Source organism: Amblyomma maculatum, chromosome 11 (genome assembly GCF_055883805.1).
Source record: "Amblyomma maculatum isolate TAMU_Amacu chromosome 11, ASM5588380v1, whole genome shotgun sequence".
Taxonomy (NCBI): domain Eukaryota; kingdom Metazoa; phylum Arthropoda; class Arachnida; order Ixodida; family Ixodidae; genus Amblyomma; species Amblyomma maculatum.
Window position 1 is genome coordinate 4,793,955 of NC_139354.1, and position 18,947 is coordinate 4,812,901.

The 18,947-nt window shown below is 45.1% G+C and overlaps 1 protein-coding gene and 1 non-coding gene across 2 annotated transcripts in view; one reads left to right on the forward strand and one right to left on the reverse strand.

Annotated features, from left to right (window-relative positions):
• LOC146172694 (glutamate [NMDA] receptor subunit 1-like) overlaps positions 1 to 15,498 on the reverse strand; it is a 109,759-nt gene extending 94,261 nt beyond the window's left edge. The window contains exon 1 of the mRNA XM_084584890.1: positions 15,433 to 15,498. The gene's annotated coding sequence lies outside the window, so the exon portion shown is untranslated. The remainder of the gene's footprint in view (positions 1 to 15,432) is intronic.
• Positions 15,499 to 16,017: 519 nt separating this feature from the next.
• Positions 16,018 to 16,090, forward strand: TRNAV-CAC (transfer RNA valine (anticodon CAC)). The gene has a single exon. It is a non-coding gene; the product is annotated as a tRNA-Val (tRNA).
• Positions 16,091 to 18,947: the final 2,857 nt, after the last annotated feature.

The following is an 18,947-nucleotide window of genomic DNA, read 5'->3' on the forward strand; positions in this document are numbered from 1 at the left end:
ACCGACGCTGGCGATCAATGTGAAGAATGCAAACTCGGCATTTGCATCGGGCATTCTTAAAACATGATTCACAAGACGTAAAATCTAGAGTTTCGTCAGTCATACACATAATCCGTAACTTTTAAGGCTTACAGTATTCATGTGCATCCTAGTCTTAACTAGGCGATACGTTTGGCTTTGCCGCAGTAAGCGCGTGCTTAACAGGTTGCGCACGCTTTGCAGGCTAGAAAAAGAGTTTTCTTTATGTCCTGGAGAGCGCTTGTTACGACAGCAGAATAAATGTAAATTACCGATAAAAGTAATCAATATAGAAAAATAAGTGAAGTGCTGCCTTCCTGGAATTTAAAAGCTTCGTGCTCCACAAAAATGGAATCCCTTTGCTTAGAATGGCAACACAGACCTCAACACGACCACAGCACTAGCGCCAACGCATAGACTAGCTTAGGTGCCATTATTCATTTATGCAGGTTCTCCTGCAGTAACTAGCCGTGACTTATGAGGTCTGGCCCAGTATGTGGTTACGTTTAATATACAGAAGATGAAGGCTAGATAATAGAGTAAATCGCAAAAGCTGCGCAGTTTTTCAGCTCAGAGGAAGAAAACGTGCAGGCGTAACATCGTACCTGCGACATGTTACCTTGTTACGTATCTTCATTCACTACCGACGCTGGCGATCAATGCGGAGAATGCAAACTCGGCATTTGCATCGGGCATTCTTAAAACATGATGCACAAGACGTAAAATCTATAGTTTCGTCAGTCATACACATAATCCGTAACCTTTAAGGCTTACAGTATTGATGTGCATCCTAGTCTTAACTAGGCGATACGTTTGGCTTTGCCGCAGTACGCGCGTGCTTAACAGGCCGCGCACGCTTTACAGGCTAGAAAAAGAATTTTATGTCCTGGAGAGCGCTTGTTACGACAGCAGAATAAATGTAAATTACCGATAAAAGTAATCAATATAGAAAAATAAGTGAAGTGCTGCCTTCCTGGAATTTAAAAGCTTCGTGTTCCATAAAAAGGGAATCCCTTTGTTTAGAATGTTAGAATGGCAACACAGACCTCAACAGCCCCAGATAGATGATATTGTATTGTCATTGGAAGAATACAAAACACAGCTTACAGCTTAGCAAGAACTGAAAATTGCAAATGTAGTTGCTGAATCAGCATTTTCAACTCGCTGCCCTTACTTTCATGTGCCACGCAGTCTATCTGCAACATCCACCTCCATGCTCTTGCTCTGGTAAAAGAGAAGAAGAAAAAGCTCCCAATATGAAGCAATATTGCCAAGCATGTCTATGCTCATCTTGCTCTCTTCCTGTCTGTCATTGCTTATACACTCTACTATTCAGGTGGAGTGAATGAAAGCAGGAGGGGGGGGGGGGGATAGCCGCACAGAGATTTGATACGTATGACTCAACTCTATATTAATCTGTTTTTCCATTGTAACGACAACGAGAGCATGAGGCATGTGCTGCGCTGTTTAACCGATAACAGTTTCATTTCACACTGTAGATTTAATCTCAACAAGGTGATAGAAACAAGCTTTCGTTTCTCTTTCTTCTTTATCGTTGCCTGACGACGATTACCGTAGTCTGTACAGTGTAGGAGGTATGAGATGTCGCTGAATGAATATAAAAAAGAAAATAATGTTTCTCCTGATGCTCTAATAATTAATAGAAATTTTTAAGCTAAAATATATTCAAAGAAAGATAGCTTTGATCTCTATCTATCCCCATGGCGTAAGCTCGATGAAAGTACTCGGGTAAAGTATACATACTCATTTTCAGTCTTTTTTTTTTTTTTTTTTTAGGGGGGGGGGGGGATATTTAACTTCTTTCAACTCGTCATCCTTCCTTGCTTGTAATTTTCAAACTCACTACTTCCCGTGGCTTAACTTTCGCCCGCCTGATTTGTATTTACTTTGACGCCATCTTTCAAGCCCGCGGTGATTTACCCCAGCGCTGAAGATTTGATGGCACTGCGAATTGTAGAAGTTTACTACATCAACTTAGTTGTTGTCTGCGCAAAACCGGAAAAATACAATGCCCTGGGAGAGGCATGTGTTTGGAGTTGAAAATTGCAGTGAACGAAACTATGCTGATGATGGTAACCCCAATTACGACGGAAATGGTGACAAGGATGATAAATAATATAAACGGCTTTTCTAGGCATAACCTTCCGGTGAAACAGAAAGCTGTTGACTTTGTCAAGTATTCAGTATGCAACCGAAGTTCTTTGCTAGGTAAGCAATCAAATTGTCGTTGACCGCTATAGGCTTAATGTCAATCGGCTTATTAGACAGATAGTGTTAGGCGTTCTCTTCAAGTTGGTACTAAACTTCGTTTCAGATTTAAAGGGGAATAATTGTTGAGTACAAAAACCTTGTATTGTCTTATTTGGTATTTGGTAGTTTGTTGCTGTCGCAAACGTAACCGATTGAGGCTCCTAAAATGGAGACCATAACGATCTTAGAGAAGTTGTGTGCTTCACACGTCGCAGTGCTTGTTTTCTCTCAGTGTTACGAATATGCACTTCTGAATGCTAGAAACACGAAGATGGAAGGAAAGTTCGGAGGTCGATGTGATTAGATGACATCGCGAATATAGCGTCCCAGTGGGGAGGAAAATGACGTCACTTGATGTGCGTCCCAAGCAGAAGACTAGTGCTTGCCTACCCTATCAACTTTTTTGGATTAGTTTAATGCTTCGTAGAGCACCTGCTACAAAGTCTAATAACCCATGACACAAAAAACACTCATAAAACATTAGCTGTGGTTCAACTCTGATTAACCCTAGTCGAATTGCAATAGCAACGGCGGAAGCTTCTTTTCTCTGCTAGAATATTTCCCTATCACATCCTATCAGTGTAAGGTGCTACATTATTGGGGGACACTTAAGTTCATTCTTTAAGAGTATGACGCGAGAGCGTAAGCTACCAGCCCACATATAAATGAGAAGGGTTCGATGCTGCTCAACCGAATGTGGAGCGAAATAATTAGCTGCGGGTTGCCGAGCGTTCTTTGTCTTTACCTTAGTCTCCGTCTTCTTCTTCTTCGTCTTAGTCTCCTGCTTAGTCTTAGTCTTCGTCTTAGTCTTCGTTTTAGGCTTCGTCTTCTTCATCTTAACCTTAGTCTTCTTATTCTTCGCCTTCTTCGTGGGTGTTGAAGGTCAAACGTGGCCCTTCCCGAGAGTATGCGACGGGCCGAAACCTGGCGTAGTATTGTTAAGGTAAAGTGGAATGAGTGCATAAAATAAAAACAAAACAAAAAACAAATCGTACAGCATATCTGAGTGAAATATCCATATTCGTTTATCTCCAATTTACTCTCCTGCGCAAAACAACAAACAAACAAACAAAAAAAAGCGCCCTCGATGCCAGAAACACGCTCCTGTTAATGTCATATTTAATCTCTGCCCTTATTATGTCCTTGGCAAAATGCAAATATGTCCCTCCTGCAACAGCTCATCTATGTGCCCAGGGTGTTCTCAATTACGCATAATGTTTCGACACGGTGGTTAAGGATATAAATGGCACTACTAGCACGCAGGAGTGCAAAAAAGAAATGAAAATGAAATCCATATAATAAATTTCGGCAATTTCCTAAAGTCGAGGAGACGTTTTCTCCACAATAGAAATGAAAATGAACCTCGGCATCATCATCAACAACAACAACAAAAAATAATAACGCTTTGGAATACTCAAACAGTCGCATTATCTTTTTTTACCGTATTTATGATTTCGACTTATGCTAAAATGCTAATTATTCGTCACTTAACCGTTCTGTTTAAAATAAGGTAGTAGTACTAAGTAGTAAGTGGTTTATTATCGAATAAAATAAATATAATAAAGGAAGCAAAAAGATTTCTTGCCTGCCCCGGTATCTGCTTTCGAAATGAGCTGAAGCACCTGAACTGGGGTGGCGGAAATAAAGGGATAGCAAGGAGACAGGTAGAAGAAATCAAAGTGGTGAGCGACAGAGAGAAAGGATAGTTTAGATTAAAAGGTAAAATAGTATAATACAATATTGCACGGTTTCTGTTTTCAACTACTACATGCACTGAAACCGAAACAGTTTTGCAAACGCTACGAGGAGAAAACGAATCAGTAAGCCTGCATAACTGTCTTCTCTGAGAAAGCTCTGCACTTGTGATAAAACGTCACAAGCCAGAGGCACTATGGTCATCTCGAAACAATAAAATTACTAAAAATACGACGAAGGTTTATTACCCGGTGAATATCCTAAGGAATGTGGAAATGGTAGGTTACCAACCGTTATAATGCGTCCCTAATAGAGATAAATTAGGGAAAGTGAAGTAGATTTGAAAGCAAAACATATTGCTCAAGCACATTAACGTCTGATAATAACATTCGCTTTATTCAAATTATCCCATAAGCGAATGCTTCGGGCTAGGATATCAGCCGTGAACTTAGGAACTTATGCATGCACGATTAATCTTTGTGAATGCAGCGCGTTAAGATCGGAACGTTCATCTATGTCAGGTTCCGTGTCATGCTGTTAGTAAACCTCCTGCCTGAAGTGAAAAATGTCGATAGCTCGACCGGTACCGCAGCCGACCAATAAAATTGCAGTGTCAAAGGGCAAAGGGCATAAATTCATCAGCCCTGATATGTCTCAAGCAAGGCTTGGAAGCTAACCATTTCTATTTTAACTTTTTTCCCTATGTGCACAAGTAAAAATGGCTGCGGCGGGCTGAAATAAGGTACTATACACCCTTTACAATATTTATACGACTCATATTTCATTCCTATCTATGTCTATCCGTGCCATATTCCGATCTTTATTAAATTTGTGAAAAACCGAAATCAGGGGCATAGAAATAGGCTTTTGATGTGCAGCTTCTCGCGCGCGACACAGTAACGCAGGGGTCTGGATGAATATACTGATTTGCCGCGAGAGAAATCGTACTAGAAATGAACACTATATAAACTGATGGGCCAAGTCGTTTCCCTTCTACCTCCAAATGATAACTGAATATTTAAATTTCGTGACACAAGCTTATTTGCTACTCTAACTTCTTTTCTACATTATTTTTATTATTCTTTTCCAGCCCCTTGATAACAGGTCTCCAATATGTACCTCAGTAAAAACACTATAACTGATTTAGACGACAACTGGGCACTTTAAGCTGATCGTTCTAGAGCGTCAGCACAGGACGATAACACGCGCTAATAACGACAAACGAACACCGCCGAACAAACCGATATCTGCTCTGAGCAGCTCCCTAATATTATTTATTTCTTCATCATCGCGTCACTGGCGCAAGGAACTCTTCAACCTTACCCCAAGCGCAGGCGCGATGGTCCCTACCTCTCGTTTGTTGAGCGACTTAGTATATACCGCTTTAACAGAGGCAGCTGTCAGTTTCTTTATTTTTCGTCGTGGTACTTTGTTGCTTACCACTGCTCTGATAAAAATTTTTGTGCTGCCTTCATATATCGCTTTTTCATTCCGTGCGTGACCTGCCGCTTATTGTTTTCGGTCGGCGGAGTCACAGACAAAAAGCGGGCCTTTAGGGCAAGAGAGGCAAAATGAAAAGATTAAACCGGAAGACTTGGTGTTTCTGTGTACCGCATTGTTCCTATTGTTCGACGAATGCCTCATGCAATAGAGACGCGAATATAACGACAGGGTAGTCAGACTCAGTTAAACGAAACACAGCTCTCTCTCTCTCTCCCTCCCTTCAGGGTGAGTTGAGGAAACCGTAGCTTCGCTCAGAAAAAGAACACAAAGATGCTGTGAATGGAAAAGTAATAAAACGTCATAAAAACGAGTGAAAATTTGAATAGAAAAAAACAACAACAAAGGATTGTTCTCTATAATAAATACTTTTCCCGCAAATGATTCTCGTAATTTCATGGAATGAAAAATAACATGCTCAAGTTATTGGTTTCAAAGGCGCCAATGCAAGATTCCGGGGTCCCATTCTAGCATCTTTTACGAAATATGGAAAACACAGATAAATCCATGCGTGCAATGCAGCAACAATAACTTCGATAGCTTTGTCGATGCAGAGACTTCACACATTTGATAAGAAGCTCGATCCACCTCGTAAGCACCTTCCTAATACCGTTTCACATGATGTTTGCAGTATTACCTAGGGTAAATTGAATAAATCACGGTGGCACGCACATGAATTCGTTGCTACCACATTCTTGCACCGTAGTCCATAGACACTTGGGAACAAAGCCACGTAGTGTACGCCAACCTGGTTGTGTCGAGTCACCCTTACGTATTGTAGTGCTGTGTAGAGCTCTTGAAACGGAGAGAACTTATCGCACGATACCGCAGGACGCCGGTGCAGGCCCTTATCAAAGAGCGTGTTCTGAGAATAAATTGCGAGAAACAAACAAACAACAAACGTAGCAGAGCTTACAAGGACAAACGAGGGAAGTTACCACCAATGTATTTTTTTTTTGTTGAGGCAACAAAACGTGTGCGATTATAGATGCGAGGAATAAAAAAAAATCCAGTTCTTTTGCAAGAGTTTGAATGAGCGAACAAATTAGGTCGCCAGGGCTGGTGTCTCAAGTGGACACAGCAGATCAAAACTTATGGAATAATGAGTTGTATAATGTATTTATTCACTGGCGTAGGATCAGTGGAGAAGTAACAGCGCAGACATCCTAGAACACAGTCAGAGCTACTAATTAATTTGATAATGTGCAGTTACCATGTTTTGGAAAGAGGTATGTTTACTCTAGCGTAGCATTAGGCTGGAAGGATCTCAGGGTAAAGCTTACGCAGGGAATAAAAGGCGCGCTTCGATAGAAGGGGCAGTAACAAGCATCGCCTTGCATTTTGAAATGTTTATTTCCATTGTGCAGTGGTTGAACGAATAAATAACAGCGTCAGAGGCATTTAGTTGTGGATCGCACACGATCATCGAGGGACGTGTGAGCGCTCGAAAGCACAGAATGTATAAGCCTTTAATGTAGATGAAAAAAGAAAGTGGTGTTCGTTTTCTTTCTTTCTTCCTTGAAGGCGCATGGTGGAGGTTTGGTTTGGTTTGTGGGGTTTAACGTCCCAAAGTGACTCAGTCTATGAGAGACGCCGTAGTGGAGGACTCCGGAAATTTCAACCAGGGGAACATAAATTCCTTATGGTCTCAAATATAGACGGGACTTTGTGCGAGTTAAAGTAAAGCGGACACGAGGAGTTAAAGGGTGGTCACGGAATGTTGGAAATAAGCTACAGTCAAGGCATACATGTTTGAGTTGCTGAGCCTCAAAAGTAGTAGCTTAAGGAACAATTCCTTATTGCTTTTGCTCAGTTAACGCGCAATCAGCTATAAAATGACGCTGAAGATTAACGTGAATCTTATCTCTGTATGACATAATTTGACTTTCGCAAACAAATTTTGTTTAAATTATATAGCGTCCGAGTTCCACCATGCAAGACATATCGGTTTTGGAAAAAAATCAGCATATTCATTTTGTGAAGGATGTGAAGCTGATTTCGTGTTGCGGGTATTTTTCTTTATTTGTCGACTGAAGCCACTTCTGTGGTCTTATAGTTAGAAGGGAGCACGCGAGAGTCAATCCCGGATATTTCGAGCCTAGATATATGAAATTATTGCTTATATCTTATATCGAACTCTCACAAACATCGTCTTGAAAATACTAAGCAAAAGTTTATAGGAGTGGTATTTGCCTTTGTTGTGATGTATGGATGCGAGAGTTGGACTGTGAAAAAGGCTGACCGCCGAAGAATTGACGCGTTTGAATTGTGGTGCTGGCGAAGACTTGAGAGTTCTTGGACTGTCAGAAGATCAAATCAGTCGATATTGTCAACCATAAACCCTGACTGCTCATTGGGAGGGTCAAATTCTAAAGTTAAAGCTCAGCTACTTTGGTCATCTGATGAGAAGAGAGGAGTCGCTGGAGAAAGATTTGATGTTGGGAAAAGTTGAGGGTCGCCGGAGAAGGGGTAGGCAGCGAACGCGATGGTTAGATGGCATCCTCGAGGCACTGCAGATGAAGTTATGTGATGTTAGGAAGATCGTGAGAGACCGGAAAGCGTGGCGTGACATGGTCCATAAGGTCACGAAGAGTCGGACACGACTGAACGACTGAACTGAACTGATCTGCCTTTATCGAACTCCCTTTCAGAGGGGAATTAGATATAATATATAGAATTCCATGCCTTGTTTTATCAAAGTGGGCTTTTCATAATAGCGCCCCTTGGATGGCAACGCTTAAGTTTTAAAACCACCTGACGAGGTGAGCGTCGAGTCCTCTTCAAGAAAGTGACCCTCGGTCTGGTGTGATTTTCAAAGTAACACTGTTGTCATTCGAGAAAGCCCGGTGTGTACAATTGGAGTGCACTCTAAAATCCTGCGTATTCGACATGCCCGTCCGGCACTGTGCATGCATAGACTCCGCGACAGCTCACTAATGGACGTTATTTCGAAGCATGCCGGCCAGTCCCCCCCCCCCCCCCCCCCCCCCCTCCTTGAATCGCAGAGCACACAAAAGAGCGGGGAAATGCGAGTTTGTTGACAGCACGTGCTAGAGACCAGAGGGTTGAGTGCGCATCCTCCGGAAAGATCCCTCCTCTTAAGAAACAGTGTCCGAGATTCGTGCCAGCCTTGCTAATGGATGTCTAAACTGATAGCCGAATAATGACGGCTACAACTCAACTGCTTATAATGCACGTTTTCGTGTTTTTATGAAATGACGGCAACACACTCGAACAACACAGCGAAAAAAAAAGTAAGGGGACACTTGAGGGGAATCTTTAGGAGCATGAAATTGTGGCTCTCTTTTCCTGGGTTCCTTTGCGGATCCCCGTTCGCGTACGTGAGCTTTGCTGCACGCTTATTCAGTAATCTTTTAATCTTTGCCTCTATTATCTTACTCATACTCATAAGCATACATTCGGTAGCCACCTCGTAATAAGGAAGACCACAAGACATAGATATAAAGCCCCGCTTTAATCAATCCCTACAAACATCGCTGCGTGCCCTAGGAGCAATGTGTCTGACTGGGGACCGGGACTAGAGAGCCCATGAGGGCTGGATTTCGATCTCACACTACCCCATTAGAAGCCGATGTAAACGCGCTTGCTATCTCGGCCTTGTCACGTGGTCTCGTAGCGCATATAACCGGCTAACTACCTCCCGTCAGAGAAATGCCCGTGATTTTTCGCAACACAAAGCTCACACCAAAAACGCCGATGCCGACTTTTTAAGGCGAAATACTTTCTAGGCTTAAGGAACCAAATCCAATGCGCGAGAGTTGTGCGAGAGATCTGTCATATTCCACAGAGGAGTGTGTGATTGCTAGGGCAATTGCTGCTTCTTCAGCTTGCAGGGAATCCTGCAAATTTGGAATGGACGCACTGACTATCGTGTTGTGGAATCCGTCCACGAAGGCTAATGCGAAAGCTGGTTGGTTACTCTCCTCTGGGTCCCTGCGCACAGCGAACACCCAGGCAACACGGCCGCTCACTCCTAAGCCCGAGCACTCGTCAACCGGGCTGAGAGCGACCTGGTGTCTTCGTCTCGCAGTGCCAGAGATCGGCTTCTTAACTACCACGACCTCACCGTATTTTATAGGAATTCCCGCCTGCTGTACCCTCCTCCGCATAAATCTCTTCCCAAAAGCGACCAGGCTTTCTGGCGCAGACTTCAGACGGCCACAGTCATGGCCCCTTTCCTTCTCTCTATTATAAACCGTGGCGAAACCTCTCCTCACTGCCACTTGTGTCCTAGCACCAGAGCCGACTTGACTCACGTCTTCCTGAACTGCCCGAACAAACCCAAGCCCCCGTGGCAAGGGCCAAGACATCAGGAGCGATGGGAGGCTGCTCTGCGCAGCTCGCTGCCGGAGGTACAGCTTCTGACAGTGAGCTGGGCCCGAGGGGTCGCCGAAGCTCAAACGTGCCCGGCCATCTAGAGCGGCAAGGGCCCATCGTCGTCCTGCTCCCTCACTTCCCTTTACCCCCCCCCCCCCCCCCCCCCTCACTTGGTTCTTTTTTGAATCATTAAAGTTGCTACCTACCTACCTGTCATATTCCGCAAGATTCCGCGAGATGTGTTCTTGTCTAGCGTTCCTTCCATCTGCAATCCCACACTTGAACGCACGCCAAGGCACGCCACGCGTCAGGATCGATGGTGTACCGTCTAAGCATAGAGTAGGTCGTTGTGCAAACGCATACTTGGAGAAAGTGGCAGATACTGCCCCGCCGGGGTGGTGCAGTGGTAAGACGCCCGATGACTGTCCGGAGTGCCCGGGTTCGAACCCTACCTCGGCGGCTGCGTTTCGATGGAGGTGAAACGAAGAGGCGTCCGTGGGCTGTGAGATGTCAGCGCACGTTAAAATCCCCAGCTGGTCGAAATTACTCCGTAGCCCTCCACTACGGCTCATCTTTCTCTCTTTCCACTTTCGCTTCCACCTTCCTCCCTACCCTTACGGCGCGGTACAGGTGTCCACAGAAACAAGTGTGACAGATACTGCGCCTTTCCCTACCTGTGAACCAGCTAATTATCTATCTACTGCGCTTTTCCTTTTCTGTTAACCAATTATAATTACATGTAGAACTGAAACAAACGCCGATAACTGATTTATTTATAGGAAAGGAAAGGCGCGGTAACTGTCTCACTTGTTTTCTGTGGACACCGCAACCGCGCCGTAAGGGAAGGGAGGAAGGTGGGAGTCAAAGTGGAAAGAGAGAAAGAGGAGCCGTAGTGGAGGGCTACGGAGTAATTTCGACCACCTGGGGATCTTTAACGTGCGCTGACATCGCACAGCACACGGACGCCTCTTCGTTTCACCTCCACCGAAACGTAGCCGCCGAGGTCGGGTTCGAATCCGGGTACTCCGGCACAGTAGTCGGGCGTCTTACCACTGCACCACCCCGGCGGAGCAAACGCCGATAAGAGGCAAACGATGAGAGGCAAATGATAGGAGAGGAAGAGTAGGCTTTCCACATTCTCCTCTTAAGAGGCAGCTAAGAGATCCTAAATTTTTTTTTCCTTTCATAACAGGACCATTAATGACATCGCGGTAAAAGGAACAAATATAGAGCGAACAATGTTAGTAAATACCGTCCTGCATGAGAACGTAAAAATTAATCACAGTGTAAGCAGAGGAGTGGGAGGCGGTTATTACATCATTGAAGTGACCAGTGTCCTTTATTCCACTACAGAGATTGGAAACTCGTTCTCATCGCTTGGGGTAAAAAGACGCCTTCTGCTTTCCACTTCCGTAATAACGTTTGGCTGTAAGTTGTACTCGTGCTTCCTGTGCATGGCAGTATTAACATGGGTAGTGTGATTAAGAATGGGCTGTAGATTTCCTTTGGCAACGTTGTAATGACGCGTGCATACAATATTAAACTGTAAGCAGTAAGGAATTTTTTGCAACCTCTGAACTATGATAAGAAACTGCACGAGGTTTAGCGACCAGTCCTGACGAGCGAAGCCATTTCCGAGTTAGTCGGCGCTGCATGGCGTCTTTCTTAATGAACATGCTCCGGGACTCTAATGAATACTGATGAACCTCGAATCCCTGGCGTCGTATCCGAGGTTGGAACTATTTTCGAGGGTTAAAATGCTCCTCGAAGTCAGGGGCGGCCGCTAATTGAACCAAGTGAGGAGTTCTCCGGATAACATGAACCGATTGTACGTGGCGGTGGATGTGGATAACGTGTCGCACGCATAATGACGCCTCTTGGCCTAAGGAAGTAACTGCGACCGTTGCTAGTCATCGCATCGTTAGGCGCCTTCGGGAAACTTCGAACGCTTGGATTCCTTTTGCCCGCTGTACTGGTTATTCTTAAACTAAGAGTAAAATCCAGAAAGCAAATAAGGGTAAATACGCTAAGGTAACGGCGAGGAAGAAGTGCAAAGATGAGAGTGAATAATAACAAAAAAGAAAAGGTCAAATACCTTAAGTAAGAGACTTAAATAGCAACAGGGCTAGGTTAGTCTGTAACGCAAGAGCCCGCGAAGTCCCGCGCTGACATGCGTGATACTTTATCACGTTTTATAAGTCCCTTTTTTCTTATTCTACCCTTTGGAATTATTCAATAAATGTATCTTCATAGCAAATGCGTCACGTTGATGCCCCTATTTATGCGAATTCTCGGTATCCCGCCTCAGAACTGTTTTTTTTTTTTTAACCTTCATTCGGGAGTTACCAGATGGCCCATCAGCCCCTGCCATTAAGTAATGATTAAGGCGAGGCAGCGAGTCGGTATCGTTTTTATTCTTTGGAAGCATTGTGAAATACTGATGCCGTATATTGCCAAAAATGTTGCACTACCAAGGCCGCTATCATTAGGCTGCACACTCAAAGAAATTGTCTTCAAAAAAAAAAAAAAAGAAAAAGAGAACTCTATTTTCTTCTTATCTAATGGCCTGATTATTTAACGGCCTTCTCCGAAACTGCAGTGTATTGTTGCGTGCTTCCTTTACAACTAATATATGCCTTTTTTTTTTCAGTTTCTTTTGCGTTAGCCTTGTTTCTGTTGTTAAAGGCGAAGTCATTTTTTGGTGCGCTATGAAAGAAAGCCTTAGGTTTGTTAAAGCCTCCTGTAGCTAACTCTCGTTTCGTTTCAAGTGTAAGTGACCTTTGGCAGCAATTAACTCCGCCTTGTTTGCTTTTAAAGAGCTGCAATGTAATGTATGAAATTTGAGTGCATCGAGCGTGTTACGTAACAAAATTGAGTCTTACGTAACGCTTTCCATGGATTTTCACTTCTCGAGCCACTGTTGCATGGTGTCGTTGTCAGTGTTCTGAACACTGCATGACCTTTTGTTAAGGCAGTTAAGGGCAGTTGGCAGTTGTGGCCTCTAGCCAATAGGGGGGTGTATTATACTTCTGGGTCACTCACAGCCGTATGTTAACGGTAGTTGGCAGTTGTGGACTCTAGCCAATAGGGTTGTGTATTATTCTTCTGGGTCACTCACAGCCGTATGTTAACAGTAGTTGGCAGTTGTGGCCTCTAGCCAATAGGGTAGTGTATTATACTTGTGGGTCACTCACAGCCGTATGTTAACGGTAGTTGGCAGTTGTGGCATCTAGCCAATAAGGTGGTGTATTATTCTTCTGGGTCACTCACAGCCGTAAAGTAAACCAATTAATGTTAAGGGCAGCTGGCAGTTGTGGCCTCTAGCCAATAGGGTGGTGTACGTATTATTCTTCTGGGTCACTCACAGCCGTAAAGTAAATCAATTAATGTTAAGGGCAGCTGGCAGTTGTGGCCTCTAGCCAATAGTGTGGTGTATTATTCTTCTGGGTCACTCACAGCCGTAAAGTAAACCAATTAATGTTAAGGGCAGCTGGCAGTTGTGGCCTCTAGACAATAGTGTGGTGTATTATTCTTCTGGGTCACTCACAGCCGTAAAGTAAATCAATTAATGTTAACGGCAGTTGGCAGCTGTGGCCTCTAGCCAATAGGGTGGTGTATTATTCTTTTGGGTCACTCACGGCCGTAAGGTAAATTAATCGAGGCCGGAAGTGGTCATTATCGCGGTGTGGGCGGCAAAAAGATGTCTTTAGCACCATCTCTTTCATGAATTCCCGTCACATGGGCGAAGAATCAGAAGAAAAGAACGAGAAATGTTTGTTCCGGCATTTTGTTTTCTTTTTGCGGATTAACCAGGCCGAGGGCTGGTGAGGCACGTACATGCGATACAACATCCTTCGGATAAGTTATTTAATAGGACCAAGTTCATCATTATTCAGTTCAGTTCAGTCGTTCAGTCGTGTCCGACTCTTCGTGACCCTATGGACCATATCACGCCACGCTTTCCGGTCTCTATCTTCCTAACATCACATAACTTCATCTGCAGCGCCACGAGTATACCATCTAACCATCCGTTCGCTGCCTGCCACATCAAAGCTTTCTCCAGCGACTCCTCCCTCATCATTACTAGGTAAGGAAAACAATTTAGTTTACTATTACTATGACCTTTTTCAGGTATTAGAAAAAATTTCAATCTTTTTCTTTTTCTGCCTGTTGCCTGGAGCAGCAGTACTGGTAGCCAAACCAACAACAGTGCTGCGTCGATTGTGTTGGAGGCGTGGTATGCAGCGTAAACCTATAGTTAACTATTTCCTGCAAACTTACAAGATGTCTGTTATTATGGTGAGTTTTAATTTTTCGTTACCATTTTATCATAACCCGGCCTTATTAACAATGTGTAATTTGAATTATCCAGAGGGTATCATATTGCGGCACTCTTGTATCCACATGCAGACTTAGCGCAAATTTGTTAATTGCCTGGCAGAGCGTCGGTCATTTGCGATGAATTCATGAATGCATTGCATCACTCGAAGTTTTTTCTGCATATGGAACCTCCCTGCCTTTCCTCCTCATCTTCCTCCTCCTCCTCCTTCTGCATATGGGTAGTTGAGCAGACTCGCTTTCATTGCCTTCTGTTTCGTTGTTCAGAAAATATTTTCGCCAAGGCCTCATTGTGTACTTTGCTGCAGGCAAAGTATAAGCCACTTTGACTAGGAACGTATAGAACAGCTCTTTTGAAAATACTAAATATATACCTTCATATATCCAAACTTTGTATTAACTAAACAACAAGCTTTGAATCATGAGATAATATATCCAAGGCACCTGTTACGAAAGTTATATACTTTCTCCCGCTATTCTCACTCTTTTCCCAAACCCCTCGACTTGATGATACGGGCTGCCCAGAGTTCAACGCCGTTTCATAAAGCGGTAACAACAGCATCTTTATTGGCTTGATTACTTGCTCGATTACTTCCGCTATAGAGAATCATTCTGCCCATTATTCGGGACTGCCGCGATGTAACAGAACCGAAAAATGCACATCAGTACTCACTTATGAAATGCCGCGAGGTTGGCAGTGAACGCATTGTTTTTTGTTTTGTTTTTTTTGTTTTTTTTTTTTCGAGTTCATGGAAATACGAAGAATTGCTCAGATTTCCAGCACCACAATTAAGTAACAATGTCCGAAGTTATATTGCCGGGAGAATAAAGTTTTGCACCTGCCAGGAAAATGAAGGGCGCTACAATTCTGAAGTACAATACTGCAACACATGCTTACAATTGTTTTCTCAGCGCACGCACGCGATCCAACAGAGAAAACCGTCACAGCGGCGCAGATCTATCCTCGCTGCAACGAGCGGAATGGGCTGCGCCAAAGCCGCAACGAGCCATTGGCGACGGCTCGGAGGCAGCGCACTTGCAACCTCGTTTCGTGCGCTCTCGGCGCCGCGTGGAGAGGGACCAGCGGCGGTAGCGGCGCGTTCGCTGTCGCCGTGCTTTTGCAACTTCTTGGCGAAGATACCGGGGTGTTCACAGCAGAAGGATTGCCGGGTTCCCGGCGAGCGGACGCTGCAACATCAGCGAGCGAAGCTAGACAATGAGCCAGCTAGCAAATGCGTCTGCGAAAGCGAAAAAGGAAGACGAAGCGCTCACGTTTCAGGCCACCTCGGTCGCTCAGGACATCTTCCGCATCCACCGGGAGCTCTGGGCTCTTTTTTGACTTTCTCCTCCGGGATATTCCGGAGGGCGGGATGCGGCGTGACGGAGCATCTGGGAAGATGCAGAAAACCGGCCTGATCTCTATGCGAGTGCCGACGCGTAGCGTCAAATGTTCGCACTAAGACAAACATTGATATTTTGTTTTTGCACAGATGGCGCCACAAGTCCTAATATGATTTCAGACCCGTTTTTAAATTAGCGTTTGCCGTTTGCATTCTACGTAAGCAGTAGTAGCTGAAAAAATTCTGACATACGGAATAACGTTCATTTACATCGTAACATTAATTGTTCGGCTGTTTGCCCGTTAGCATCGGCTAATGACCTCTTTGCAGCCACGAAGCTAGGCTGTAGTGAACACGCGGTGATCACTGTTGATGAAGCTGGCAAGGAAATTGATGCAGTTTCCTGCTGCTTTATGATATCTCTGCACCATTCTTTATTATAGTAAATGCAATGTAGCAGCACGAAGTACGTTGCGTAGCTTATAAAAGTAATATTTTTAAGCTGACTGTCAATCCTGTTTCCGTGGTGTAGTGGTTATCACGTGCGCCTCACACGCGCAAGGTCCCCGGTTCGATCCCGGGCGGAAACAGTTTTTTTTTTTTAGCTTTTTATAATGCGTTTAGAAACTGACATCACGTTTGTTTTCGTGCGGTAAATGGACGCTTTAGCCTCTCCGGATCGCGAATTCATCAACAAATGCAATGTCACACGTAACGGTATGATATATAATTCTCCCTAAAAGTGCTTTCAACTATTATTCATATCTCACTGCGCGCAATGATAAAGTAGAAGGGAAAATGAAACTCACCAAATGGGCACCTCTGATTACAGCTGCTGTCTGCCGATCGGCCCTAGGCGCAATGGCGGGCTTTGGGCGCATGGACAGGCCTGAATGATCCACGGCAGCGTACGCAAAATATGCAATTACGCACAAGACCCCGCAGTCTATGGGTATAGAAGGAGATGCTTAGTCGAGACCTAGTCACGTAGTTGTAGAAATCGATATCATTGTCATCAAACCTCCCACACGTACGTTTCGTACGCAAAAATCGCAGGCAACAACTTGCGTTTTTATTAACGTTTTGTGTTCTGTCATATTCTCTTTCATAGAAAACGCAATCCCATATATGCACAGGCAAATGCTATAAGGTCATGGTCCAACTCATTCATTTATTCATTGTGTGGACTTGGGAGGTGGTTGATTTTATTCCCAAGGCATCGCTACAGCAATCCGCATGGACTCGAATCTGAACGACTTAAAAGGGCCACTGTCCACCCTCCGGTCGAAAATATTTTCTTCCCCGGTGACTGCGAGACTTCGCCCCCAAGCACAAGACAGCACAATGCTTTTTTTTTTTTTTTTTTAAGTAAATAATAACGCAGTTACAGCCACCGCGCAATCCCCCGATTCAGTCGTGTTTCTCTCCTCCCGTTCCCTCGCAAAGGTTTTTCACTTCTCTGCGAGCCAACGGAGAAGCTGGTTTCCCGAAGGGGAGGATGAGAGAGCTTTGATTTGTATTTGTACTGCTTTGCAGCGCGTGTATCGCTGTAGCAGTTTGCACAGACTATCTCCGGTACCTGATCGAAACACTGGGCTCTTTTGCTTAAAAGGTCATACCCTGGACAGTGGCCCTTTAAGATGGCGCAAAGAGTACGTACGGGTTTGTGGCCGCAGGCAACTCAATATTTTAATCCGCCGCGCAGACACGGGGTCGAATTCCGGCCTCACACCCGCATTTCGATAGAGACGGAATGAAAAAGAAATAAAAAAGCTGCGGAGCGCAGAATAACCGATGGAAATAAACGTTGTGCAGCAACCAACCAACCAGCCAACATTTAAAGCCCTATTTTTCGTTGTTGTTGCGACTAAAGGAACAAAGAAAAGAAAATGATCGGGCCTGCTACTGGCTCTGTAGCTGAACCACCTCCGCTGCCTTGTGCGGACAGAACAGAAAATAGAGAAGAAAAAAAACCAGAGGGAGAGAAAGACGCGCGCCGCAACAGCCGCCAACGACAACCGAAGCGGTGGCAGGCGCAATGACGGCCTACAAGAGATAAAAATTGGGTAGCAGGATAGCCCCCGCCGCAAGCGGCGGTGACCTACCTGTCCCAGCCCCATGAGGGCCAGGAGCAGCTGAACGTGCCTGCGTTGCCTAGGTATAACGTGATTGATTGATTTATAGGAAGGGAAAGACACTGTAACTGTCTCACTTGTTTTCTGTGGACACCTCAACCGCGCCGTAAGGGAAGGGAGGAAGGTGAGAGATGAAGTGGAAAGAGAGTAAGAGGAGCCGTAGTGGAGGGCTACGAAGTAATTTCGACCACCTGGGGATCTTTAACGTGCGCTGACATCGCACAGCACACGGACGCCTTGCTTTTCGCCTCCATCGAAAAGCGGCCGCCGAGGCCGGGATTCGATCCCGCGTCCTTGGGAACAGTAGTCGAGCGCCGTAACCACTGCGCCACCTCGGCGGGGTGTATGTATGTATGTATGTATGTATGTATGTATGTATGTATGTATGTATGTATGTATGTATGTATGTATGTATGTATGTATGTATGTATGTATGTATGTATGTATGTATGTATGTATGTATGTATGTATGTATGTATGTATGTATGTATGTATGTATGTACAACTTTATTGAAATGCCGGCAAACGACGGTTCAATGCATCGTGACGCTGGCCAAGCGTGGACCCGGGGTTATGCCCTGCTTTGCATTACCTCATTTTGGTTCCAATACACTATAGCGCAGCAAAAGACGAGGACACAGGAGACGAAAGACGAACACCACGAGCGCTAAACACCACGAACGCTCATTTTGGCCCGTGTGTGGTGGGCCGTGAGGCTTGTACTTTTCGAGCGCTTCCCGGGCCTGCTGGACGGCCCATAGCTGAATGTCCTTGTCTGTGCTTTGTACAACACTTTGAAGCCCGGGCGGGTATATCCTGGATGTAGCTTCGGTCGGGAACCTGGCACAGTACCACATGATGTGCCATTGGTCCGCCGGACCCACTTGACATACACTGCACATATCACTCGTGTAGATGTCTGGGTGGAGGACGTGTAGCACTGCCGGGGCGAGGAGTGACCCGGTTTGTATTTGCCTTGGGATGACCGCCTCCTCCCGACTAAGTGCCGATTGAGGCGGCGGCAATGTCCGTCCAGCTAGGCGGTAACACTTAGTCACTTCCTCGTAACTGGTCATTCGGTACTTTGTTTCGAACCACCATTCGGAACGGTCCTTCTCGGGGGCGCGGAAGGTAAGCGCTCGCGCCGCCGAATGGGCCGTCTCGTTGTGATTCGGTGAGGATGCACACCCTCCCTCGTGCGCCGGGAACCATTTGATTGCGAACAGTGTTGCCGTAGTCTTCGTTTCGATGGAGGCGAAACGAAGAGGCGTCGTGTGCTGTGCGATGTCAGCGCACGTTAAAGATCCCCAGG